General features: G+C 48.1%; 1 protein-coding gene across 3 annotated transcripts in view; it reads left to right on the forward strand.

Moving 5' to 3' along the window:
- VPS8 (VPS8 subunit of CORVET complex) overlaps nucleotides 1-26722 on the forward strand; it is a 2529257-nt gene that overhangs the window by 1379081 nt on the left and 1123454 nt on the right. The gene's annotated exons all lie outside the window — the stretch shown is intronic.

Here is a 26722-nt window from a genome sequence, read left to right on the forward strand (position 1 = left end):
AAGATCCTCACCAAATTATACCTTTTGAGTCTTTTGATGAATAGATATGTTTTGTGCATTGTAAACACTGGTTGTGCCAACCACTCCTCAAACTCTCATGGATGGTGAGAACTGCTTCAAAATATATAAATGGAGGATACCGGAATTTACAACATGGATAGGTTAATCCCGAAAAACGGCATAATCATTAATATTACACCTATCACATTTTGCGTCTTCACAGATACCATCTTATTCTTAATCATGAATAAATGAATAATGAATAATCATTTGAACATTAATCCCCTTCAATTACAATTTTTTAAATAAAAAGTTACCTTACATCCAAGCTTAAAAACCGCTTATTTATGTTTATAGGTGAGCAGATGCGAACATCAAATTTGGATAATTTGATAATCAAGTGCAATTAGGGTAATTATGATTATTCTTCCGTATTATTAGTAGCATTGAAATAATTATAATATTAGATGGAGATTATTTATGATTCGCCGCCTATTATGTCATTGCAGATTCCCACAAGAAATTGTTTTTTTATTTTTTTTATTTTTTTAGCTGCGCTAGCAATTCAATCAAAACCCACTAAGAAGAGATAGAATGACGGATGCTTTACTTATAAATATAATGGCTGCTGTAGAAATACATATGATGGTGTAACTTAGCCTCCTGGGGAAAGTTCCATTATAAAAGATAGACAGGAACTGAAACATGTGGTGAATGAAATATGATGAACACATGTTGTACATCTTAGGAGCAGGAAAATTACTCAAAAATATTGACAAAGTTGATATTAAACTTAGCAGCAACTAAGACAATACTACATTGCTGCATGGTTAATATGAGGGAATTTATAGGACAACTATGAAGTGTCACCAACATTGTATGTAAGAGTAAAGCACAGGTATTGAAATGTTTTAGATAAAAAACCTTTATAAAAATTTTTTTGTAATTGACAGTGATTCATTTTTGAACAATTTAATACAGTGATTGTGATTTATTCTTGATTAAGAATAAGATGGTGTCTGTGATGACAAAAAATTGGATAGGTATAATATTAGTGAAAGAACTGCTTCAGTGCATGTCGAACCACAAAAGAACAGTCTGTTTATAAAGACCTTTATCTCATGCTAGACCCATTGCAGTTACATAATAGAAGGACGCTTGCAGCAGCCTTTTGATGCATGTCGAGTGCATCATAGAGCTAAGACTGTTATAGCATCAGCCATTTTCTAGAAGCCAGGGTAACATTGTAGAATGTTGCCTTTAAGAGCAACATCATTTTTTGGCTGACTTTTGTTTATCCTTGCTGAGGGGTTGGTTATATGTAGTAATATTCAAAGGTTTTGAGCCATTTTTTTTAAAACAAATCTTTTAGCCCCCATAAACCGATGTCCAAAACAGCAAAAAACTGTCCACAGTTCCTAGAAATATCCATAAATACACGTATTGCCAAAAAATATAACCTGATATTTGCAGAATGTGCATTTATGTGCCCATGACACCTGCTTTCGAAAAATCGCAGTTCTAACTGCACAGAAGAACCTTTTGTGAAAATCATGTTATATAGTTTTTTTTCCCTACCATTTGCTTTTAAATGTGGAGGGCTTGTTCGTCCTGCATCATGGGGCTTGCATTATAAAAATTAAACTTACACTCCACATCAGTGATTCACAACTTGTAGCTCGGGGCACCCTAAAATGATGTTGCTCTCGGCCATGGTATGACGGTCAAAAAGGGAGCACTGCATGGATGAGACCGCTATGGCAGTGTAGCCCAAGCTAGGACTGTGCTTGACCGCAATCCAGTCAGCTTGCTGGGAGATGGTCATAGCATAACATTGGTGATGGAAGTATCAGCGTATTGGGTCGGGGTGGTGGGGTTTGGATGGGTTTTCAGTGTGCAAGGAGCCTGGGAAGAGGCTACAGAGATAAATCTTAAGGCTGCAGATTGATGGACATCGATGATGACCACACCTAGTACTTTTCAAATCTGAACTAATTTGAGTTTCTAATGGATTCCTTCCTCCCACGGATTCTTCATCTGATATTCCTATCCACAGTGCAGCTGCTCTTTGGAAACTTTTCCTCCACATCGGTTCTGTCCGACGCCTGTATGTGCCTCGCGGCCTTCGCGCAGTTCCTTTTTTCTGCGTGCTCTGTTCGCTTCAGGAATCTGCTTGTCAAGCCTTTTTTGTTTTCTTCTTTGCTATGCCTAACCACAGGAAGGCCGCAGGCTTCAAGCCATGAGCGTATTACTGCAGACAGATGTTGGTTTCGGATCTGCACCGGGTTTGCCTCTACTGCTTGGGCAAAGAGCACAACACCCAGAATTGCGGGTCGTGTCATGCCATACACCTGAAAGCCCACCAGGAATGGGCAGCTAAGATCTTCACGTATATCCACAAAACAAAGGGCAAAGTCATGCGGTCTCGTTCGAGGTTGCATGTCGCGTAACACAAATCCGAGGAGGGATTGCCTCCATGCAAATAAAAAAGAATAAGACGACGCAGCAGCATCCCACGAGATCCCACTCTTCGAGCTGATCCTTGCACCGGCATACTATCTCCTCTTCAAAGAAGAGCCATCCCTCCAGAGACTCTCCACAAATGACGTCTTGGGTACCTTTCCGACCCAGTACCCAATCTTGGAGTAATGGGAACAATTTTGCCTTAAGATGCTAGACACCAAGGCATTGACTGCTTTAGCGCTGTTGGCGTCAGTACCGATGGGACCCACTCCGTCTTCTGGGACCAACAGAGTTCCTGCTGGGGATCAGGCCCGCACACGCCTTCAATCTCGGGCTGGATTCTAAGGGAAACAGAGTTCTCCAATGCTGCCAGACACTCCTTTCGGCATTGAGATGTCAGCGCTGGTTTCGTCTTTGGTGTCTGTGACACAGGCACTGGGGCCTGTCTGAAATATGCCCCTCTTGCTTTGAAACCCTTCATGTCCCATATGTTTGACATCTCTGACGAAGAGGAAGACCAGGTGCGCTTTGGGTTGGAACCTTTGATCTCCAGCGATGAACGTCTTCCCTATGAGAAAGGCAAAGATGGCCAGGGGACTGGCCTCAGATCTCCAGGAGGCAAATGTTCTAGATACCTCCTCTGAGATGGACATTCTTTCAGCCCCCAGGCTGATAGATTAGGTGGCTGAGACCCTAGGGCTTTCTGTTCCACCCAGGCTCAAGATTCATTTAAAATTTACAGGCATCCTGGTTGAAGTGCCCAAGAGGGAAACACTGCTACCCTTCAATGTGGCAGTGGAGGCCCCCCATACTAAAGGTGTTGGAGAGGCCTGCCTCAGCACCTGCCATTGACAGGGAGCTGGCTAAAAAGCATTGTTCACTCTCCCTCGGATTCGGCCTTCTTGTCTACTCATGCCTCTTCCGATAGCTTAGTGTTTCAGGCCATGACTGCAAACCTGAAGTTATCCACCTTTCCTTCTCTTCCACCTGACAGGGAGAGGAAACCGCTGGACACTTGGAGGCAGAACATTTTTGCATCAGGCAGTCTCACCCTTTGTGCAATTGTGGTAGTTCTTCATGTCTATAGTAACGGATGGCAGGGAAGCCTCTCGTCGGATGCTGCAGTCTGGACTGGACACAGCTGATTGTGTCGGTAGATCCATGGCCACGAGCACAGTGGTTGGGTGTCACTCTTGGTCGAGGGGGTTTAGGTAAACTCCTGGACATGCCTTTTGATGGACAGAAAGTGTTTGGGGCAAAAGCTTATGACTCCCTCCAGACATTTCAGTCGTCAAAGGTTACAGCAAAGTTCTTGGGTCTAGGTGTACAACAACCCTCAGTGCCTTCGGCAAGGGGTCCAGATTTTCTTCGGTCAGACTCCTATGTCCCGCAAAGTCAAGGCTAGGCACCCCATTAAGGCTGCAAGGAAGACGCTTTCCAAGGGGTACAGTTAAAGATGCCTCCAGAGGAGGAGCAGCTGCGGTCACCGTCTCCTCTGCACCACAAGGGGCAAAACCTATGTGACATCTTCTGCCACAATTCCCCTGTGAAGGGGAGGCTTTCCTGTTCAGCACGATTGGTCCAAGACCACGTCTGATAGTTGGGCCCTGCAGGTAATTCAACACGGCTACTGCCTCCCTCTCTTGCAACATCCTCAACACCATATCCCTCACACCAACACCTTGCCTCTGTATCTCATCCTCCTAGAGGAGATCCTTCAGCTTCTCTCAGAGAGCTTGATAGATCTTGTACCACACTCTGAACCAGACAAGGGTATGTATTCCACCTATTCTCTGGTACGAAGAAGAACAGGGTTTGTGTCCAAGAAGGGATCTGCGACTGCTGAATTTGTTCCTGCATAAGGGCAAATTCAAGATGGTTAGTTTAGCCCAAATCCTGCAAGCCCTCGATCTGCAGGAGTGGTTGGTATCACTGGGCCTTCAGGATGCCTAATTCCATGTGCCTATCCATCAGAAGTAGAGGAAGTACCTGAGGTTTGTGCTGGGCCAACATCAGCACATGCAGTTTGTTGAACAGCTTGGACTGTTCCCTGAATGTCAGTCTTTGGTTTTGCTGTCCCAGTCCCTCCAGTTTATCAGAGTGGTCTTGGGCAGGGCATTCCCGCTCGAAGACCGAGTGGCGAACGCCTATCAAATGGTCAATGTCCTCCAATCTCAAGGGCAAATCCCAGCCTCAGCTTTTCTGCACCTACTAGGCCTCATGGCCTCCTGCATCCTAGTGGTTCCGGAGGCGAGGCTGTGCCTGAGATCGCTTCAGTGGCCCCTCAGTAGCCAATGATCGCAATTTCAAGGCTTCATGTCAGACCGTCATCAGGCTTCAGAGCAGGTGGCTCAGGATCTTGCATGGTGGGCCATGAGAGACAACTTGTTGAGAGGCATGTTGTTTTGTCAAGTCTGGCCTCAAGTGACAGTGGTCACCGATGTATCTGACAGGCTGCGTCGTTCACCTGTCGGAACGGCCAGTGAGCAGACTCTGGTTTCCCTCAGTGTCTGGAACATATCAATTGTTTGGAGCTGGGAGAGATCAGGCTGGCCCTAATCACCTTCCTCCCCTCTGTGAAATGCCAGTATGTACTGTTCCTGACGGATAACACAGTGGCCATGCGCTACCCCAACAAGTGGGGTGGTGTGGGGTCCTTGTCGCCATGAAGAGAAGCATTACCACTGTCGTTTTGGGCTCTGGTGAACAGCGGCTCTCTGACAACTGGCCATCTTGCCAGAAAGGAGAATGTCACAACGGATACCTGGAGCATTGTCTCAGTTGGCCTTCCATGAGTGGGAGCTCACTCAGGAGGTTCCAGGGGGATCTTCTTTGTTTGGGAACTCCTCAAGTGGATTGCTTTGCTTCCTGTGTGAACAAGAAGTGCAAGCTATTCTACTATTGGGAATTTCCTTGTCAGGGTGCTCTGGCAACGCACTGTTCGAATGGAAATGCAAACTTCTTTATGCATTCCCGTCGAACCACGTTTATTCTGATCGCTCCGGACTGGGCCCAGAGAATGTGGTATCCGGAGTTGCTGGACATTTCTTTCTGTCCTCCTTTGTGTCATGATGCCTACCCCCGGAGCACCAGGCCAGGCCCAGCACCCCCGGAAGCAGGCATCATGCCCTCGGGTAAAAGCCCAGCTGCCCTTTATAGGGGCTCTTTGGACTCAGTCCTGGCGCCTTTGGCACCAGGCTCATGTTGGACATCAGTCCTGGTGCCATAGGCGCCAGGCTCATAAAGGGAGGTGTTTTATGCACTTACCTGATGCAGACCATGCTGCACGCTTCAGGCCTTCCTGAGACCTGAAAGGGACTAATTTTTCATAGGGACTATTTTTTCCACTCGGGCGTGGCCAGGGAAGGATGCATACATAGTTGGGGAAGGATACATACCTGGGACTTCTTTGGAGGCTATTTAAGCCACGCCCAGACAGCAGCTCATGCTTCGCGTTGTTCTGCTTCCTGCAGCTTAACGCTCACCGTGTCTGCTCCTGCTCCTGGACTCCAGCCACGCCCGCCTCGAACCTGGAAGACCTGCAAGGAAGGAAGAGAAGAGAAAGGTGAAAACCAAGGACTATTTCAAACTTCTTACCTGCATTCGGAATCTTCTCGCCAGCATCCCTGAAGAAAGACTTCCATTTAAAAGCATTGCGTTGCTCGCTGCAGCGCCACGCTTCACTCACCTGTCCTCGAGACATCTCCCGGCTCCATCGCGGCTGTCAGCATCGGACGCCACATCTCTGCACCTAGAGGAGAGAGGAAGAAACAAAAGGTGAGCAGAAGGAACACAGAAGGAAAGCCTGATTAACAGCCATAATACTTACCGGCTTTTCTTCCACATTTCGGGTCGGCGCCGCCCCGTTGGCAGGTACCGTACCCCGGCCCCTATGGGGAAAGGACAAGAGACATTTCTGGGGAATGATAAGGACATTTAGAGGGATCGCCCTCATCACTACTCACCTCGGCAGTTTAACCCCTCGACGCATCGCCTTCAGTCTGCACCTGAAATAAAGGACAGATCACAGGTTAGAAAGACAACATAAAGGGGGCCTCACTTGAACTTTGAACTTTCATAATTACGGCGCATCGCTCAGGAAAGTCAAGTGGATTTTGCCAGTGCCATTCTGAAAACCAGTGAAGTAACTGGACGAACGCGCGCCCCTGCACCAGAAGCAGGATGGAGAGTTCATCCTTCCAAATCATAAGGTGAGCTTAAACCGGGGTTTGGAGGAAGTTAGAGAGGAACGAAGGAGGAAAGGGGGGAGCTAGCACACTATTCTGCAGACTGTCAATCCCCTTTCTCATCTGCAGAAGGATATTCCTACGGGCCAGGCAAGCACGATTTGGAGGTCCTGTCCAATCGGTGTTCCGGGTCATGCGCAGCACGCTAGAAGAGGCCACAGCAATCCAGACTAGACCAGCGCCCCCGTGGGAACCAGGTGAGCGTTACAGAACGCGAAGCCTTCCTACAAATTCCCACCCAGGCGCTATGGAAACTTCCGAAACTGACCAGTTGGCCCAATTACTGGGGGAATTACGGGCCGAAGTACACGCCGCTCGTCAAGAGACTAGTGCCCTCAGGAGGGAAGTGATTGTAATAAAGGATAGAGCTGATGACCTGGCTAGACAGCTTTTGCAAGGTCAAGCTGGACAAACTCCTTTACCCGGTTCCGGAGGGAACCCCGCTCCTGTGGTTTCCAGTAACCCGGTGCATATTAATCTACCTGGAAACATGCCGCTGGCCCCACCTGAACGCTTTGCTGGGGACCCCAAACGATTCGCCGTATTCATGAATCAGTGTCGTTTGCACTTCCTATGCAGACCTGGGGCCTTCCCTAATGATCAGACCAAGGTAGCCTTTGTGTTGTCATATCTCAGCGGCTGTGCTGCCGATTGGTCAGTCCCACTGGTAACTCAAGATGACCCGATTCTTCGTGATTTTCAAGGATTTCAAACAAGCATGGAAAGGTTATTTGCTCGACACTCCCAGGGACAGGCTCTGGATGACGAACTTCTATCTCTGCGACAGGACAATCAAGACCTTCTATCCTACATTGCAACCTTCAATAGACTAATTGTGGAAACTGGTTGGCCAGAGGATAAAAGAATCACGTTATTCTATCATGGTCTACGCGGAGAACTTAAAGATGTCCTGGCACAAGTTGTAAATCCGCCCCAAGAATGCACTGAATATATAGACTTAGTGGTCCAATTGGATCACAGGCTGCAAAACAGAAAAGCAGATCGGTCCAAGTTTGAAAGCCGGGTGTTGGCCAAGACCCACGCTAACCCCAAGGGGGCTGATGGCTCGGAGCCTATGCAAATCGGAGGGGTTAAAGGACCCCTAACTCAAAAAGAACGGGAAAGAAGACGACAGATGCAATTATGCCTTTATTGTGGGTCCTCTGGACACTTTCTACGAGATTGCCCGGTTAAGCCGCCCAAGAAGGTGGTAGGAGCCGCTGATAAAATCCATGGAAACTCTGTATCGGGAAACGACCACACCCGGCAAGTGTAGGGGTCCGCTTGCCGAGCTTGAAAACTAACTCTCAGACCTCGCATTTCATTGTGCCAATGGTCCTCGTAGATCCGGAACAGCCTAAACGGTTGCATGCTATAAAGGCATACATTGATAGCGGGGCTATAGGAAACTATGTGGATCGAGAATTGGTCTCTAGGATAAACCTCACTCTGCGTCCTAAAACCAACAAAGATGTCATCACCACAGTAGATGGAACCGAAATTGCCTCTGGACCGGTAACACATTCCACAGCTGAGGTGACACTTGTAGGTCCGGATGGCCATCGGGAGGCAGTTGTGTTTGATGTAATCAAGGCTCCACAGTTTCAGCTTATTCTCGGAATCCCTTGGTTAGAGACACACAATCCTCGAATTGATTGGCGAGCGAAGAGAATAACCTTCCCGGATTGTGCACAAACCTGCTACCCAGAAAATCCAAAGATTAATCTAGCATCAGTAACCTCTGTCCCTGTGCAACTACCTCCAGAGTACCAAGACTTTCAGGACGTCTTCCAAAAGGAACAGGCCAACATGTTACCTCCCCACAGATCGTACGATTGCCAAATCGATCTGGTGCCCGGTGCACAACCCCCTTGTAGCAGGATTTACGCCCTTACTGAACCAGAGAATCTGCATTTGAGACAATATTTAGATCAATACCTCGCCAATGGTTTCATTCGCCCGTCAAAGTCCCCGGCATCCTCAGCTTTGTTCTTCGAGCCTAAAAAAGAAGGTGACCTTAGAACTTGTATCGATTACCGCGCATTGAACCAGATAACTGTTAAAAATCGTTACCCTCTGCCTCTGATCCCTGAACTCCTTGACCAGGTGAAGGACGCTTGCGTATACACCAAGTTAGATCTCCGGGGGGCTTATCATCTGGTACGAGTAAAAGAAGGCGACGAATGGAAAACGGCCTTCCGTACAAAATATGGACTATTCGAATACCAGGTGATGCCTTTCGGGTTGTGCAACGCGCCTGCAGCCTTCCAATTCTTCATGAACGATGTCCTTCGGGAACTCATCGATGTCTGTGTTGTCGTGTATATCAATGACATTCTTGTGTACTCCTCTTTGGAATCTGATCACAGAAAGCATGTCGGGGCCGTCCTAGAGAAACTGCGCCAGCACAAACTGTTTGCCAAGCTGGAAAAATGTGTTTTCCATACCACGGAGGTTGAGTTTCTTGGATTCATCCTGACACCTAAAGGGGTCCGAATGGATTCACGGAAAGTGGATGCCATCCTCAAATGGCCATCACCTAGTTCGGTGAAAGGTGTCCAAAGCATGCTTGGTTTTGCCAACTTTTATCGCAGGTTTATCCCGGAGTTTTCACGTGTGGTGCAACCCATCACTGCACTCTTGCGAAAAAATAAACGTTTTTAATGGACCGAGGAAGCCGAATAGGCCTTTCAGGAGTTGAAAGCTAAGTTCACGTCCGCACCTATTTTGAAGCACCCGCGTCCCAATTTCCCATATATAGTCGAAACCGACGCGTCCAGCTTAGCCATGGGAGCTGTCCTGTCTCAGAGAGACCCTGAAACCAACCAACTACACCCCGTAGCATTTTGGTCCAGAAAGTTCTCGCCGCCGGAGATAAATTATGCGATCACCGATAAGGAACTATTAGCCATTAAGTCCGCCTTTAAGGCTTGGAGGCATTATCTCCTCGGCGCCCGGCATACCATCACCGTGATCACTGATCACCGAAATTTACAATATTTAAAAATTGCCAAGGCTCAATCGTCTCGACAGCTCTGATGGGCTTTGTTCTTTGCTGAGTTCGATTTTGTAATCACCTACTGTCCCGGCTATAAGAATGGTAAGGCGGACGCTCTATCCCGAATTGGAATGGAAGAAATAGACACAAACTCAGAACCTGTGCCGATAATTCCCGAACAAAGAATTTTGGGGATAACCACTTTACAAACCCTTGAAGACAATCAAGCACGAGTGAAACAATTCCTGGACTCTTCAGCCTTGCAGGATTGGATCAAAAGGGGGTCTAACTTTTCAGTCAAGGATGGCTTACCTTACTTCCAAGGATGCTTATTTTTGCCAGAAAAGGAATTGCAAGAACTGGTTATTTCCCATCATCATGATACCCTGATGGAAGGACATCCTGGCATTGCCAAAACAGAGGAAAAGGTTAAACGACAATTCTGGTGGCCTTCCTGGCGAAAGGATATTAAATCTTTCGTGATGTCCTGTGGCGTTTGTGCCCAAAACAAAGGTCAAAAGACAAGACCCGCCGGTCTTATTCAGCCCTTAGACATTCCACCAGCACCTTGGCACACCCTGTCACTAGATTTTATCACGGACCTGCCCTCTTGTAATGGTTACAATACTATTCTGGTCGTGGTGGATTTATTTTCCAAAATGGCCCACTTTATTCCGTTGAAAGGATTACCTTCAGCCTTTGTTCTTGCCAAGGAATTCCTCGACAATATCATCCGTTTGCATGGATTCCCGTCCATACTAGTCTCCGATCGGGGAAGCCAGTTTATTTCTCATTTTTGGAAAAAGTGTTGTCAACTGGCACAAATCGACGTAAGACTCTCGACCAGCCACCACCCACAGACCGATGGTCAGACGGAGAGAACGAACCAGGCCCTTGAGCAATATCTACGATGTATGATGCACCAATCGGAGGGTAATTGGAAGGACATTTTATGGGTGGCTGAATATGCATACAATAACTCGATACACTCTGGAACTGGTCAGAGCCCCTTTTATACCCTATATGGACATCACCCTCGTACCTCAGACTTGGACTCACCTCTGAGCCTTGAAATGCCCGCAGTGGACCATTTGCATTCTACGATTACTCAAGCCTTCAAGGATGCAACTGCACATTTGCAACATGTGAAAGGGAAATACAAAAAGAATGCGGATCTGCATCGAAGAGAGGCGTCTCCATACCAAATAGGGGATCAAGTATGGTTGGCTACCAAACACCTATCACTCAAGGGGCCTCGAACTTTTAATCCAAGGTATTTAGGCCCTTACTCGATCAAAGCTATAATCAACCCAGTGGCAGTCAAGCTCGATCTACCAGCTAACATGCGGATTCACCCCGTTTTTCATGTGTCACTTTTGAAACCAGTGCCCCCAGGAACCAGATTAACAAAGCCACCAGAACCGATTCAGATAGATGGGGAGCCTGAATTCGAGGTGAAGAACATTTTGGATTCTAAGATCTCAAAATCAAAACTTTTCTATCTAATTGATTGGAAAGGGTACAGGCCTCAGGAAAGGTCTTGGGAACCCAGTGATCACGTACATGCACCTCGTCTGGTAAAAAGGTTCCATCGGAATTTCCCAAACAAACCGAAACCTCCAGAAGGAACGACCTTGGGAGGGGCCTTGGGGGGGGAGTGCTGGAATGATGCCTACCCCCGGAGCACCAGGCCAGGCCCAGCACCCCCGGAAGCAGGCATCATGCCCTCGGGTAAAAGCCCAGCGGCCCTTTATAGGGGCTCTTTGGACTCAGTCCTGGCGCCTTTGGCGCCAGGCTCATGTTGGACATCAGTCCTGGCGCCATAGACGCCAGGCTCATAAAGGGAGGTGTTTTGTGCACTTACCTGATGCAGACCATGCTGCATGCTTCAGGCCTCCCTGAGACCTGAAAGGGACTATTTTTTCATAGGGACTATTTTTTCACTCGGGCGTGGCCAGGAAAGGATACATACCTAGTTGGGGAAGGATACATACCTGGGACTTCTTTGGAGGCTATTTAAGCCATGCCCAGACAGCAGCTCATGCTTCGCGTTGTTCTGCTTCCTGCAGCTCAACGCTCACTGTGACTGCTCCTGCTCCTGGACTCCAGCCACGCCCGCCTCGGACCTGGAAGACCTGCAAGGAAGGAAGAGAAGAGAAAGGTGAAAACCAAGGACTATTTCAAACTTCTTACCTGCATCCGGAATCTTCTCGCCAGTATCCCTGAAGAAAGACTTCCATTTAAAAGCATCGCGTTGCTCGCTGCAGCACCACGCTTCACTCACCTGTCCTCGAGACATCTCCCGGCTCCATCGCGGCTGTCAGCATCGGACGCCACATCTCTGCACCTAGAGGAGAGAGGAAGAGACAAAAGGTGAGCAGAAGGAACACAGAAGGAAAGCCTGATTAACAGCCATAATACTTACCGGCTTTTCTTCCACATTTCGAGTCGGCGCCGCCCCGTTGGCAGCTACCGTACCCGGCCCCTATGGGGAAAGGACGAGAGACATTTCTGGGGAATGATAAGGACATTTAGAGGGATCGCCCTCATCACTACTCACCTCGGCAGTTTAACCCCTCGACGCATCGCCTTCATTCTGCACCTGAAATAAAGGACAGATCACAGGTTAGAAAGACAACATAAAGGGGGCCTCACTTGAACTTTGAACTTTCATACTTACGGTGCATCGCTCAGGAAAGTCAAGTGGATTTTGCCAGCGCCATTCTGAAAACCAGTGAAGTAACTGGACGAACGCGCGCCCCTGCACCAGAAGCAGGATGGAGAGTTCATCCTTCCAAATCATAAGGTGAGCTTAAACCGGGGTTTGGAGGAAGTTAGAGAGGAACGAAGGAGGAAAGGGGGGAGCTAGCACACTATTCTGCAGACTGTCAATCCCCTTTCTCATCTGCAGAAGGATATTCCTACGGGCCAGGCAAGCACGATTTGGAGGTCCTGTCCAATCGGTGTTCCGGGTCCTGCGCAGCACGCTAGAAGAGGCCACAGCAATCCAGACTAGACCAGCGCCCCCGTGGGAACCAGGTGAGCGTTACACTTTGAGCCTTCTGAGGAGAGTCTACTTGCTCTCTCAATTGGAGGGGCAGGACCTCCACCCGAACATCAGCATCCTGAACCTTCATCCTCAGATACTGAGAGGCTGAGATACAAAGAGTGGGACATGTCGGGCAAAATCCTTGATGTGCTCCTCTCAGCTCAGAGACCCACAGCAAAGTATTTTTATGCCTGCAGGTGGCGTACATTTTTGGCTTGGCTGGAAGAGTGATCTGAAGATCGGCACTGTTAAGGTAATACCTTGCCGCTGTTGCAGTTTTTGAGGTCCCTGGAACAGGGCTCATTCTTTACAATCCTCACTGTTATACAGTTCTTGCAGAGTTTGTGTAACCAGTTACCTCCATGCTAGTTTGTGGTTCTGGCGTGTGATTTAAATTTAGTTTTGACATTCCTTAAGGGGAGCTCCATTTGAGCCCTTCCATTTCTGTTCTACTAGACTGCTCCCCCATAAGGTGATTTTCCTGGTTGTCATCACTTCCACGAGACTGGTGAGTGATCTCCAGGCGTAATCTGTTAAACCTCCCTATTTGGTTTTCACCATAGAGAAGGTGACATTGAGATTGAGACACTCTTCTCTTCCAAAGGTGGTCTCGGAATTTCGTCTCTCAAAAGATCCATCTTCCTGTGTTTTTCTTACACCTCACCCTTCCAAGGCAGGGGAACAATTCCATCGGCTGGATCCAGTGTGGGCCCTAAGCTACTATATCTCCCGGACAAGAGAGGCCAGGAAAGATAACCAGCTTTAATTGGTTAAGCTGGGGCACGTGCTGGCTGGGCTGTGACCAAACAGACCTTGTCAAGGTGGATCATTCTTTGCATCTCAGAATGCCATGATCTGGCTGGGACAGATGTGCCTAAGGACTGTGTGCTCATTCTACCAGCGTAGTGGCTGCCACCTCTGCCTGGCAGAGAGGAGTCCCTGTACTGGACATCTGCCAAGTGGATACGTGGCCGTCTCTAAGTACATTTGCTAAGCATTAGTGCTTGGATCGCCTTTCATGCCATGATGCCCATTTTGGTAGGGTGGCCCTCCAGAGTTTTGTCGTCTAAGTGGTGTCCTTGTACTGCTTTGGGCATCTAACATAGATGAGGAATCCGTGAGAGGAAGGAATTGATTAGAAGAACATATTACTTCTCTCTCTGTAATGCTCTTTCTGATGGATGTTCCTCACACAGATTCCTCATCGCCCTTCCTACCGGATTGTCTTGGCGTATAGCTAGAACACCATTGATTGCGCTGTCAGAGGTGGCGGGAAAGTTTCTGAAGAGTAGCTCTGCTGTGGACAGGATTATCATAGATGAGGAATTCGTGGGAGCAACATCCATCAGAAAAAACATTACTGAGCGGTAAGGGATTTGTTCTTTGCACCCACACTGCCTGGCCCACGTGGGCTGGTAATACACATTGACCTAGTGAGGCAGCGAAACAAGGGTTCCTGAGGCCCGGAAATGAGCCCAGACTGACCATCTCAGTGAAGACTGTGGCAGTGCTGCTGTAATCAGCATTAAACACTACCCTCCACTGAACCCTCATTTACTTGGTCACAGCCACTTGGCAGTTCCTACGTCACTCAGAGCTGTATCACACCAGAAGGTGCGGTGCTGACTGGAGCAGGTACACCATCTGTGCTGCAACTGTTGCAACCAACCAATCATTCCCATGTTGCGCTGAAGTTGGTTTCAATTGGGCTGTTTGTAGAAGCTTGGCAAGTACATTGTTAGGAGGGTTTTTCAAAGTCCCTATCTGGGGTAGGACTCGGAAAAGTCAACGTAGCTTTACCATAGTTATTCACAACCCTGTTTGAGCCACTCTCTTTAAGTGGTGTTGACCAAGCAGCAAGGCTGAACTAAGGAAGAAGGGGGCACTGTTGTGTAGTACAGTTAACACTTAGCAGAAATTATAATGTAAAAGACCCACATAGGTGAGTTATAATAATAATCCACATTTATTACAATACATAACACTAAGGCACTGTACGTTTTTCAAGGTAATTAAATGTACTTTAGTACATATAGCCTTATAGTTGGGAAACACTACTTTAGAATCACAAGCAGTTATTCAAACAATATATTCATTTACTGAAGTAGGGAAAACGGATGTTAAACACACATCAAAACATAGGCCTTGATTCATGATGTCCCCCATTATAGAGTAGACGTGCCGCTCGGAGCTCTGCTCAGCTCCCAAAAAATAGCAGACTACCAGCAGTCGCCGCAGCCATTCTGGGTGCAAACCACACAACACTCTGCAGAAGCCTGTATGATTACTCCTGAGCCCCCGAGATTGGCAAAGATCCAATTGGGAAGGACAATGGGGAGAGCGCCATAAAGGAGAGGCGGGTGAGGGCATGCTGATTTTGCTTCCGCGGCCTCAATCAGCGGAACCACTGGGGGACCAGGCTCCCTGAAGCACCCAGCATGGATACACAGACAGCCGACCTCACACACCTGAGACGCAGGGTCTGGTGAGGCCATACCCGGCCAGCTGCATCTAGCAAATCAGCAATAAGGGTCATTGAGCCAGTACTAAGGGGGCCTTCAGAGAAGGAGCAGAAGAGGGCCCTCTCCCTCACACAGTGTCTTGGCAGTAAGCCTTGAAAGCTGTTGGGGGTGCCGCTGCTAGTGACTGAAGGAAGGAGGCGCAGGGGAAGAGAAGCTGCAAGGTGACAGAGTTGCTGTGAACTGATCTCCTGCCCGCGACTGCAAGGCGATGAGGGCCTTGTTGCCCAGGGGACTCTGCCCAGAGCCTGAGAGAGAGACGCCACAGTGGGTGGGGATTAGGGGAAGAGAGTGGTGCTAAAGCCTGCCTGGTAGGAGGCCCAGGGCAGAGGTGGCCTTGGAGTCAATGTAGGGTCCACACAGAGAGGGAGCCCAAAGCTATGAAGACTTGTGCTAGCATGTGGGGGGCAGGCCCCCAGAGAGAATCATTAGTGGTTACTGCCCTGGAAAGGAGGGCCCACAATGGGTAAGACCTTGGAGAACTGATGGGCAAGCCTGAGGAGATCAAACTCTTTCTGGCCAATGTGTAGATTTCGTCAAACAGCCATCCTCGATGATACATACCAAGGGGCCTAAATGGCAAAGGAGAAACCGAAGGGGATGTCGGCGCACACCAAGACCAAAATATTGCCTGGTACAGGAGGGATTCTGCTGCTTTGGGAATCGGGCAGGAGGAGGCCATACAGGAGGAGAATATGCCAACCTCACAGGAACAGTCACTGGGTACCTCGCAGAACAGTTGCAGGGTCTCACTAAATCTGGACATTCAAATGGAAGACCTAGAAAACAGATCCAGACGCTCCCACATACACATCAGGAACCTTACGAAGGAAATAGGTGACAGAGAACTCAACGGTGACAGAGAACTCAACGCGTATTTACAATCTTTGTTTAGCGACATCCTGGAGAATGTGTCTGCAGATTCGATAGGAATTGATAGAATCCACAGTACGGGGCAAAAAGGGAGAAGAGAGAAGCCACGCCTGAGAGATGATCTGGCAGCACTGACCTCATACACCCAAAAGGAAGAAATGAAGGCCACACGGAAGAGGGAACCCCTGGGGATCAACAGTATGTAAATTCAGTTATACCAGGGCCTTGCGTTGCCATCCTACAGAAGAGATGAGAGATGGGCCCGGTAGTGATAGAGCTCATAAAAAGGGAAGTGAAATATAAGTGGAACTTCCCATTTGACATACTGTTTACCTGGGAAGCAGTGCAGCACTGCATCACCTCTATCCAGGAGGGGTGTGTTAAGATGGATTTCTAGAATCTGGCCTGGTGGACAGATTTTAGGAGGCCAACCTACTTATAGTGAACAGGGGAACTCTGAGAGGTTAGCCAAAACCAATTAAGGTAGCAATGGAGAGCAGTCAAGGTTATTGTCAGGAGAGTGTGAGCAGGGTCAGGGGTCCACAATGAGTCCTCCACACAGTGACACACACTATAATTCAATTTAGACAGGAATGTATAAAAATACAGTATTTATTCTGGGTCTTAAACGCACATTAAAGAAATAAAACAAGCAGGTGATAATATCGCAAAACACTCAATAATAAACGTATGTACAGTCACCAGAGGTTCTTACAATGTATTCAATCACTTAAATCAACAAAAGAGGTAAGTAAAATGATGCTGCAGTGAGAGTGAACCAGGTTGCAAGTTGTACTCCCTAACTTCAGCAGTGAAATCCCTAAGAAGAGTGGGGTCTTGTTCCCAAAAGTCACTATGCTAATCCCCAGATTGCATCTGTAGCAGGTAAGTTACTTGTGTTGGTGATTGTTCAAAAGAAGAGATGCATAAAATGTACTTGGTAAGTAAAATGTCTTCTTTTCTAATGGATTGTGTCCTCCCACAGATTTGTCATCGTAGGTATTTATTCTCCTGCTTTGCAGCAGAGTTTTGGACATAAAAGATCACCGATTGGGGGGCGGGGGGAGCAAGATGAGAGCCGAAGTCAACAGACACCACATTCAGATGGCTCACACATAATATTAGGGATTCAAACTCGCCCCTCAAAAGGAAGCATGTAGAAATATTCCTAGAAGATTACAAACCCGACTTGTCACGACTGTGCCACTGGAGCACCAGTTGGCACCTGTTGTGAAATATTTGGGACTCATTCATCACCATAATCCTCCCTGTACAATGTCTATTCATATTGTTGTCTTTATTTTCAGTTTGATATACTTTGGTACTTCCTTACTTAATTTCACAAACTACATATCCCATAATGCACCTTGTGGCAGTTCTCATTCCCTGGCTATTCCCATGCAGCAGTCTTAAAACTACAATCCCCAGAAGCCTTAGAGATCAGTGCTTCTTTCACTTTCCGAGGATCAGAGAGGGAGGCAGCAGATTACCTTCAGGTGTGGTTCTCCAGGTGATGCTAATGAGCCTGCTGCTGCATGGGGGCGGGTCAGTATTTAAGCAGCTGCCTACAGGAGCACAGACCTCTTGTATCGATTTCACTTCCAGCCCGTTGTGCTTTGATCTTTGGATTTCCGCTGTTTCCTGTTGCTTCCATAGCCTGCTCCTGTTAGTGTCCTGTGCTCCCGGTCTTGCAGCCCAACTACTCTGCCAACACTCCCCTGCCTTCTGCCCCGCACCTCTGTGCTTCCTGCACTGCAACCCTGCTCCCCTGCTTGCAGTCTTCTGTTCCCTGTCTGCAGCGCCTTGCTCTCTAGCACCTATTATCTTGTTCCTTGCCTGCAGTTCCTTGTTCTATGCCCATAGTCTGTGTTACCTGGCTTTAGCTTTCAAGTTACCAGTCCTGAATTTCCTTGTTATGTATCTGCAGTCCTGCCCTTGTTATTCCAGTCCAAATGTACAGTTCCTTGAATTCCTTATTACCAGTCCACAGGTCAGTCCTTGTTTTCCTAGTCGAGAGTGTGTCCTGAGTTTTCTTGTTCCTGGTCTATAGTTCAGTCTGCTTTTACTTGATTCTGGTCCTTGGTTTCTAATCTGCAGTTCCAGTCTCCTGTACCATTGCACTTAGATTATTTTCTTCTTGCTTTTCCTCTTTCATTCCTGGTCTCTGTCCTGAACCTTGCTTACTTTGACTTCCTATTCTTCCCTGGATATTTCTGTTGCTGTTCTTGTGCTCGCTTGTGCTTGTATAATTCCTTCGTTCAGAGTTTGGCTGCTGGGTTTCCCAGTAGGCAATCTGTCACTTTCCTTTGTCACGTGTCAGTATTGTACCTTGTGTCATATTGTTAACAGTACGCTGATTCCTGCTTCAGCAGGCAGTCATTGTTCAGTTCCCGTTGGACCCCGTAGAGGCTTTAGTCTTGTGAGTACTGTTTCCTTGTTTGTGCCTTAGGGTCCAGACACAGACACCTACTCCTGCTGCTCCTGTCCATGAGTATTCAGTGGGCGCCCCTGTAACAGTAACCAGCTCAGAAGGGTAGAGTTTTACCAGACACTGGGGGAAACTCTTCCCCCATTCTGTGTACACCTCAAGTGGGAACCAAACGTGTTTTTCTTACTTCTACTCCCTCCCCATTTCCGTTCACTGCCTTTGTGGCCTGTCTGTAGTACTCGCCTATCCTTTCTTGTGTGCAGTATTCCTTACACTTCTTTCTCTTGTGCACTTTTCCCCCCTCAGCTTTGGGTGCACATCTCTGCCCGCAGGCCCCTGACAGGATGTAGTCTACTGTCCCTACAGGAAATGTGCCTCCTCAGGCGAGACCGCGAGGGTCCGATTCAAGTCGTACCCTTAGGTTTACCACGCTGCCGCTTCAGAAAACAAGGTGGTGGTGCTAGTGGCATTTAGAGAGGGAATCGACCTCAAGGTAGATAAGATAAAAGGGAACAAGAAATGGCGTTTTTAGTGATTAAAGGGTGTTTGGGAGGACTCTGCATTACTATAGCGGTAATATGCGCCCCGAATAAAGGCCAAGAGGCTTTTTTCAAAGATATACTCCCGAGTCAGAAACATTTGCAGCGAGGGAGACAATATTGATGGGGGACTTTAATCTTGTGTGGTCCCCAAATGTCGATTGGACCTCCTACAGAACACAGAGAAGCAGGGAGGCGTCACTCAACCTGTCAAAGGTTATGGGAGCTCTGAACTTAAGGGATGTTTGGAGGGAAACAAAGGGGGGTGAGCAGGTAAAAGGAGTATGCAGTACTTAAGACGATCACAATACAAAGATGACATACATAATAGTTACAAAAGAAGAAATACATGTTATATCAATTTAAAAATAGCCACTATGTATTTTACAGCTACAATAATTAAGGGAATCTGGAAACCATTCAAGATCTGATACCAAAATTCTGTTATTTTAAGAGAAGTTAGGTCATAAGCGAACCATTTAATAAACATATTTCTGAGGCTTGTGGAATCTGCTTAGATCACATGCTGTGCATAGGCCGACATCTAGTGGAAGCTGCGGAGTATTACAGTTTGTTTTTCGAAACTCGAAAATGGGCGTCGACACAGGCGTGCCAGTAATACTATCCCTAGTGTGACGTCCACTGTACCCAAGATCCCTCACGCGTCTGGGATCCTCAGATTGTTTTTTTCCGCCATACTGGTCGGAAGCATCTTGCGGAGTCCCCTGGCCTTAGCCATACTTTTGCTAATTATTGAAGTTTAAAATTATTTATTGACATCCTTCCCCACCCCAACGTCGACCCTCGACGACGGCTGGAGAAGACATCGACCGTCGGCTGCTGCACGACGGATCTGGGCCTCGGAAGGCCGCTGGCCTCGGCCCGGGCCTAGTAGGCCGCTGGCCTCGGCCCTGCAAGTAGGGAGAGTGGGGGGTGGTACATACTCTTCACTCTTGGTATATAGGTACACCTTATATATTTCCTACACTTACCAGCCCGCTGCCTCAAGGTGCGTATGGAGGGTGCCCCTTTCCAATTCTGCCCCAAGTGCAACCGCAAATACCCTTGGGTCGACAGGCACGCCACGTGCAATCTCTGCTTGCCGAGGGACCACCCCGAAGCGAACTGCAGAGCGTGTAGTAGGTTTAAGCCTAAGACACTTAAGGACCGTTCGACAAAGCGTTGGGCCCACTACGCCAGGCAGGCGGCCATGGCAGCGGAGGGCGCCTTCAGCGATGGCAGCGACGCCGTACTTTCGGACGGCGAGGGCATTACGGCGTCGAAAGACTGCCGAGCGCAGGTCCCCGACCTCGGAAGGTTGTCCGGCAGGGCGGCTATGGGGAAGACCCCCGGCGACGCAAGCGCTACACACCCTACACACACTAAGCACACTAAGTCCAACCGAACCTCGACGACGTCGACTTCTCGGAAAGAGGCACAGATAGAACGGTCCGACTCGGTGTCCTCTGGGCGCTCTCGATCGAGATCGCCTCATGACGCAAGGCAATCATCCACTCTTGCCAAGAGTGCCTCGCTCCCTAGATTAACGGAAGTTCGATCGTCGGAAGACGAAGACGACTTCCACTCCCAGGCCGCGCTCCAGGAGACCGAGAGCGCAGTTAACACCAGCGAGGCCCCACGCTCGAAACAAGATACCTCTCCCGACCCTCGGCGCCAGGCGTCGAAAGTCTCTGGGGCCTCCAAGGGGCAGGGAAAACATTTTTCCACACACAGGGAGGGGGGGAAACAGCGGAAAGCACAGCCTTCCACTCCTGTAAGACCATCCTTCCACCCTAAGCAGACAGACAAACATAAATCTACCGGGACATCAACATCCAGCAAGGGTACCCTTGATAAGTCCTCTAAGTTGCCTACTAAAGTCATACCCTGTTCCAAAGAATGGTCCAGTGAAGACATAGACAGGGTCATGTCAAGGATGTCTTCCTTAGCTGATTTTTATGACAAAAACCCAGAACATTTCCTTTCGTATGACCCTCAAGGGGCCACACCCTCAGGCTCCTCTGATCCTATCCCCCTAAGTAAAAACGCCCGGTTCGAAAGACCTGAACCCTTCGAGGTGCAGCCTTACTCTACTCCATACTCTACTCCACACCCCAGATACCAAGGACAACCTTTCCCTGAAGGGGACCAGGAGTTTACAATTATGGAGGAACGAACCGGGTCTGAATACTATGCGGAGGATGAGGACCTGGAGGAGGTAGAAGATGAGCAGGAAATTTACAGAGTAGATTCCCCGGTAGAGAGCGAAGCCCCAGTTACCGACTCGCCAGTTGATAACCAGCCCCTCCTTAATGAAGTTCTCGCTCGCGCAGCAGAAAACTTTCACATCGACACCCACGGTGTACAGGAGGAAAGGGACTTCGCAGAGGAGTTGGTGGGAGAGAGGAGGCCGGTCGCTCAGACCATCCCTATCCTTAAATCCATCCAACGTAGAATAGATCCATCCCTGGTGAATCCTAACCTCACCAGAGCCGTCAACCCCAGAGTCGAAAAACTTTTTCGGGCAGCCCAGTCTGACCCTCTTTATATAAGAGAACATCTTAAACCAGACTCCCTAGTGGTTACCAACACTCGGAAGAGGGCTGGGACACCCTTATCGTCGTCAGAAGCTCCTCCCGACAAGGAGAGCAAAAGACTGTACGGGTTTGGCAGGAAGGTAGCCTCAACGTCCGCCTACCAAGCAAGGATTGCAAACTCCACCACCCTGTTGGCAAGTTACAACTGCCATCAATGGGAAGAGGTCGCGGCGCTCATAGCCTCTGCTCCTGAACCGTTAAAGGGCCAGTTGGCTCGGATCTCGGCAGAAGGGAGAGCCGTGTCTGGTTGCATATTAAAAGCAACTTTCGACGCTGCAGACAACGCAGGAAGATTGATAGCAGAAGGTACTGTTATCAAGAGACATGCGTGGTTACGGCAGTCGGGGTTCAAAACAGAAACCCAGGCTTCATTAATAGACAAGCCGGTGGAACCCGATCTATTGTTTGGGAAAGCGGTCGAAGACGCACTTAAGAATGCCAAGGACGAGTACGAAACTCTCAAATCCCTTGGCCAGCTTACCAACAAACCCCCTAACCAGAGGGGGAACCAGTAATTTTCGTCGCCCACGCGGCCAAAATTCACAAAGAGGCAACTATGCCCAAGGACAGGGTACACAATGGAACAACAACCAGCAGTCTACCCAAAGTTACAGCAAGGGTAACAAGAGAGGTCGTGGAAGAGGCAGAGGCAGCCCCAACAAGGGAGGTGGCACGCCTCCACCAAAGCAGTGACGCTCAGTTCAGGGTCCCTTCTCACGCAACCACAGTAGGGGGACGCATTTCCAACTTCACCCAGGCTTGGGAAGGGATCACCTCAGACAGATGGGTGCTGTCAACAGTGTCCACAGGATATTGTATAGAATTACTGCAGCGTCCCCGGAACCACCCTCCACGACAAAGAATACACTCCTTAGAACATCAGAAGATCCTTCTCGAGGAGATCGCCATTCTGCTAGAAAAGGACGCGATAGAACTCGTCCCAGGACACCAGGTAAACAAGGGTACCTATTCAACTTACTTCCTTGTGCCAAAGAAAGATTTGACAATGCGCCCAGTATTGGACCTACGGCCTGCCAACAAGTATGTCAAGCCCCAAAAATTCCGTATGACCACGCTACAAGAGGTAATCCCCCTCCTAAAAAAGGGGGATTACATGGCAACCTTGGATATGAAAGATGCTTATTTTCATATTTCCATGCTCCCAGCGCACAGAAAATACTTGCGCTTCAAGGTGGACAGTCGACCAATTCAAGGTACTGCCCTTCGGGATAGCTTCAGCAGCAAGGGTATTCACCAAGGTACTGGCGGTGGCAGCTGCACACCTACGCAGGGAGGCAATCCCAGTGTACCCTTATCTGGACGACTGGCTCATAACGGGGGAAACCCCAGGAATTTGCAGGTCAAACATTCAGAGGACTATCGACCTCCTCCACGAATTAGGCTTCTCTATCAACGAGAAGAAGTCAAATCTGGTGCCAAGCACCTCAAAACAGTTCCTAGGAGCAATCCTAGATACTCAGAAAGGGTTGACCTTCCCCTCGGAAGAGAGAATTCGGAATATACTACTGCAAATTCCACATTATCAGTCAGGTCAACAAATAACGGTACGCAAAGCAATGCGGTTACTGGGCATGATGGCGTCATGCATTTACCTGGTCCCCCACGCGCGTCTGCGCATGCGTCCCATGCAGGAATGGTTGGCGAAACAGTGGTCTCAGGCAAGTGGTCAGTGGGACGATCTAGTGGTCGTTTCGCCAACACTCGTACAGAGCTTACACTGGTGGACAAGAGAGAATCTCGCAAGGGGAAAACCCTTTTACGATCCCGAAGTACAGGCAGTGGTGACTACAGATGCATGCCTGACTGGGTGGGGAGCTCACCATCTCCACCACACAGCTCAGGGTCTCTGGTCTCACTCAGTAGCCAAGAACCACATCAACCTGCTAGAGCTTCTGGCAGTATTCCAGGCGCTTCGGGCGTTCGAGCCCCATCTGCTAAACTTGTCGGTGCAGATCCGGACGGACAGCACGACAGCCATGTTCTATCTGAACAAACAAGGAGGGACTCGTTCGCCAAATCTGTCCAAGCTTGCCCAGCAAATCTGGATATGGGCACTCAGACGGAACATGTTCCAGGGGAGCTCAATTCCCTAGCGGATGCCCTAAGCAGAGACTCCCTCCCAGAAGAACACGAATGGGTCCTTCACAGAGATATCGTAGAAGATCTCTTCTCTCAGTGGGGTTTCCCCACTATAGACCTATTCGCCACAAGCGAAAACAAACAATGCCCAGGATTTGCATCCAGGTTCCCCCAGCTAGACTCCCAAGGGAACGCCCTGTGGATGAACTGGTCAGGGATGTTTGCGTACGCTTTTCCACCAACTCCTCTCATCAGGAAGGTGGTGTACAAGATGAACAAGGAATCGATGACGCTCATCCTAGTTGCTCCCATGTGGGCGAGACAACCATGGTTTCCACACCTACGCAGGATGGCGCTGTGCGAGCCCATCAAACTCCCAGCCTGGTACAACCTACTGTCCCAGCAACAAGGTCAAACAGTGCACCAGGAACCCAACTCAATGAACCTGGCAGCATGGCTCCTGAGGTCATAGAGTTTGGGCATCTCAATTTACCACAGAGGTGTATGGACATCCTAAAAGAATCCAGGAAACCAAACACAAGGCACTGTTACTTTAACAAGTGGAAGAGATTCGTTATTTGGTGCCAGAATAAACAAATCAACCCAGTTGATTGCACTCCTTCCAACGTTGTAACATACATGCTCCACCTGCTGGACGCAGGTTTGGTTTTTAACTCTCTGAAAGTACACCTGGCAGCCCTCTCGGCTTACACCACATCCCATAACAAAGTATCGTGGTGGAAAGTAAAGCCTTCATGGAAGGAGTAAAGAGACTTCACCCTCCTATTTCGAACCCACCGCCAGGATGGGACCTCAATGTGGTGCTAGCTAAGCTCATGGGCCCCCCTTTCGAACCCATGCATAAAAGTAGTCTCAAACACCCGACTTATAAAACGGCCTTCTTAGTAGCCATTACCTCTATAAGAAGGGTCAGTGAAATTCAGGCTCTGTCAGTGCAGGATCCTTTCTTTACTATCCACAAAGACAAACTGGTTTTACGCACACACCCTAGGTTCTCACCTAAATTTATATCTAAATTCCATGTAAACCAGTCCATCGAGCTTCCGGCTTTCTTCCAGAACCCGCAAAGCTCAGCTGAGGTGAAACTACACACCCTTGATGTGCGTAGGGCGGTCCTCTACTATGTAAATAAAACCAGACCGCTAAGGAAAACAGATCAACTGTTTGTCTCCGTAGCTACAGGCAGAGAGGGGGATCGCGTCTCTAAAGGCGCGATCTCGAAGTGGATTATCAACTGTATACAGCTGTGTTACTCTCTTTCTGGAAAAACTCTGCCTCTTACGCCAAGGGCCCATTCTACTAGAGGCATTGGGGCCACTCTGGCTTTCATTGCAAATGTTCCCCTCGACACCATTTGCAAAGCAGCTACTTGGAGCTCTATTCACACTTTTACTCAACATTACTGCATTGACACTCATTCCAAGACAGATACACAAGTGGGACAAGCGGTTCTAAGACACCTGTTTGCTCATGACCCTTCTCACATCCCACCTCCTTCTTCGGGTACTGCTCGCTAATCTATGCACAGCATGTGATCTAAGCAGATTCCACAAGCCTCAGAAGAGATACATTACTCACCGTAATCGTATTTCTGATGCTTGTATCTGCTTAGATTCACATGCAACCCACCCTTCCTCCCCTCCGAGAGAAGGCGCATGATTGCTTGTAGTCTTACCTTTCTGTCTATCTGCTTGGATTATCTGTACTCACGCTACTCCTCATGCTTCCTCATGTCAGAAAAAATACAATCTGAGGATCCCAGACGCGTGAGGGATCTTGGGTACAGTGGACGTCACACTAGGGATAGTATTACTGGCACGCCTGTGTTGACGCCCATTTTCGAGTTTCGAAAAACAAACTGTAATACTCCGCAGCTTCCACTAGATGTCGGCCTATGCACAGCATGTGAATCTAAGCAGATACAAGCATCAGAAATACGATTACGGTGAGTAATGTATCTCTTATTTCTCTTGTCATCCAAAAACGAACATTCCAGAAACCAATGTTCTAGACATTGAATTTCGTTTTCTGAGATAATCTGAAAGTTCGCTGATGATCTTGCACTTTTGTTCTGCACCCAGAAATGTCATACTTTGGGTAAAGATTCAATCTTATTCTCCTATAATTTAACCATACACATTTAGAACAGCATTTAATGAGATATGGTGGAATTTTATTAAGTATCTGTCTTCCAGGGGCACATTTCTAAACCATTGTAAGATTATATTTGATTACACGCTAAGCACCAATCCATATTCCACTGTGCTTTCCTTACGCTCAAAGGACATCTTGTAAGCCATTCTCTGGCCATATTAGCGTCCATGAGTATACTTTCACAAGACAGCACCCAATTTGACAGAATCTGAGAGTCCCCGAACATAATTGATTTTTGTAACAGTGCGAACAGCGAATTTGGAGGACAATCCAAGATTTCCCCGTAAAGTAATTATTTTGCCATTTAATCCTGGATGCCAATGATGTAAGAAAAAACCCAATTATAATAAGTAATTATAATAATAATTATAAGACCCAATTTAAATTGGATAACCACCACAGGAGTGGAATTCGGAAGAGCCAAGCCCTTCCTCCAAATGTACCCCCTCATTACGATCCTAAAGGGAGGGTTTGAAAATCAGGAATTCAGCACTATGAAGCAAGGACAGTGTCACCTTCAATTTATAAAAATGTATGGCTGGCAGAATTGAAAAACATCCATATTTGCGATCAAGCCTGATCATTTGAGCTGAAAAGATGAGGGAACTTGCAAAGCACAGTTAGCCCTAATAAAGGGATTAATTCCTCCAAAGCCTCTTACAGTCGGGAGCAAAGTTTGGCAGCAAGCAATAAACCGAAGGAACTTTTTAACTCCAATAAGAACTTCATCCAAC

Source organism: Ambystoma mexicanum, chromosome 9, assembly GCF_040938575.1.
Source record: "Ambystoma mexicanum isolate Mex_15411 chromosome 9, UKY_AmexF1_1, whole genome shotgun sequence".
Classification (NCBI taxonomy): domain Eukaryota; kingdom Metazoa; phylum Chordata; class Amphibia; order Caudata; family Ambystomatidae; genus Ambystoma; species Ambystoma mexicanum.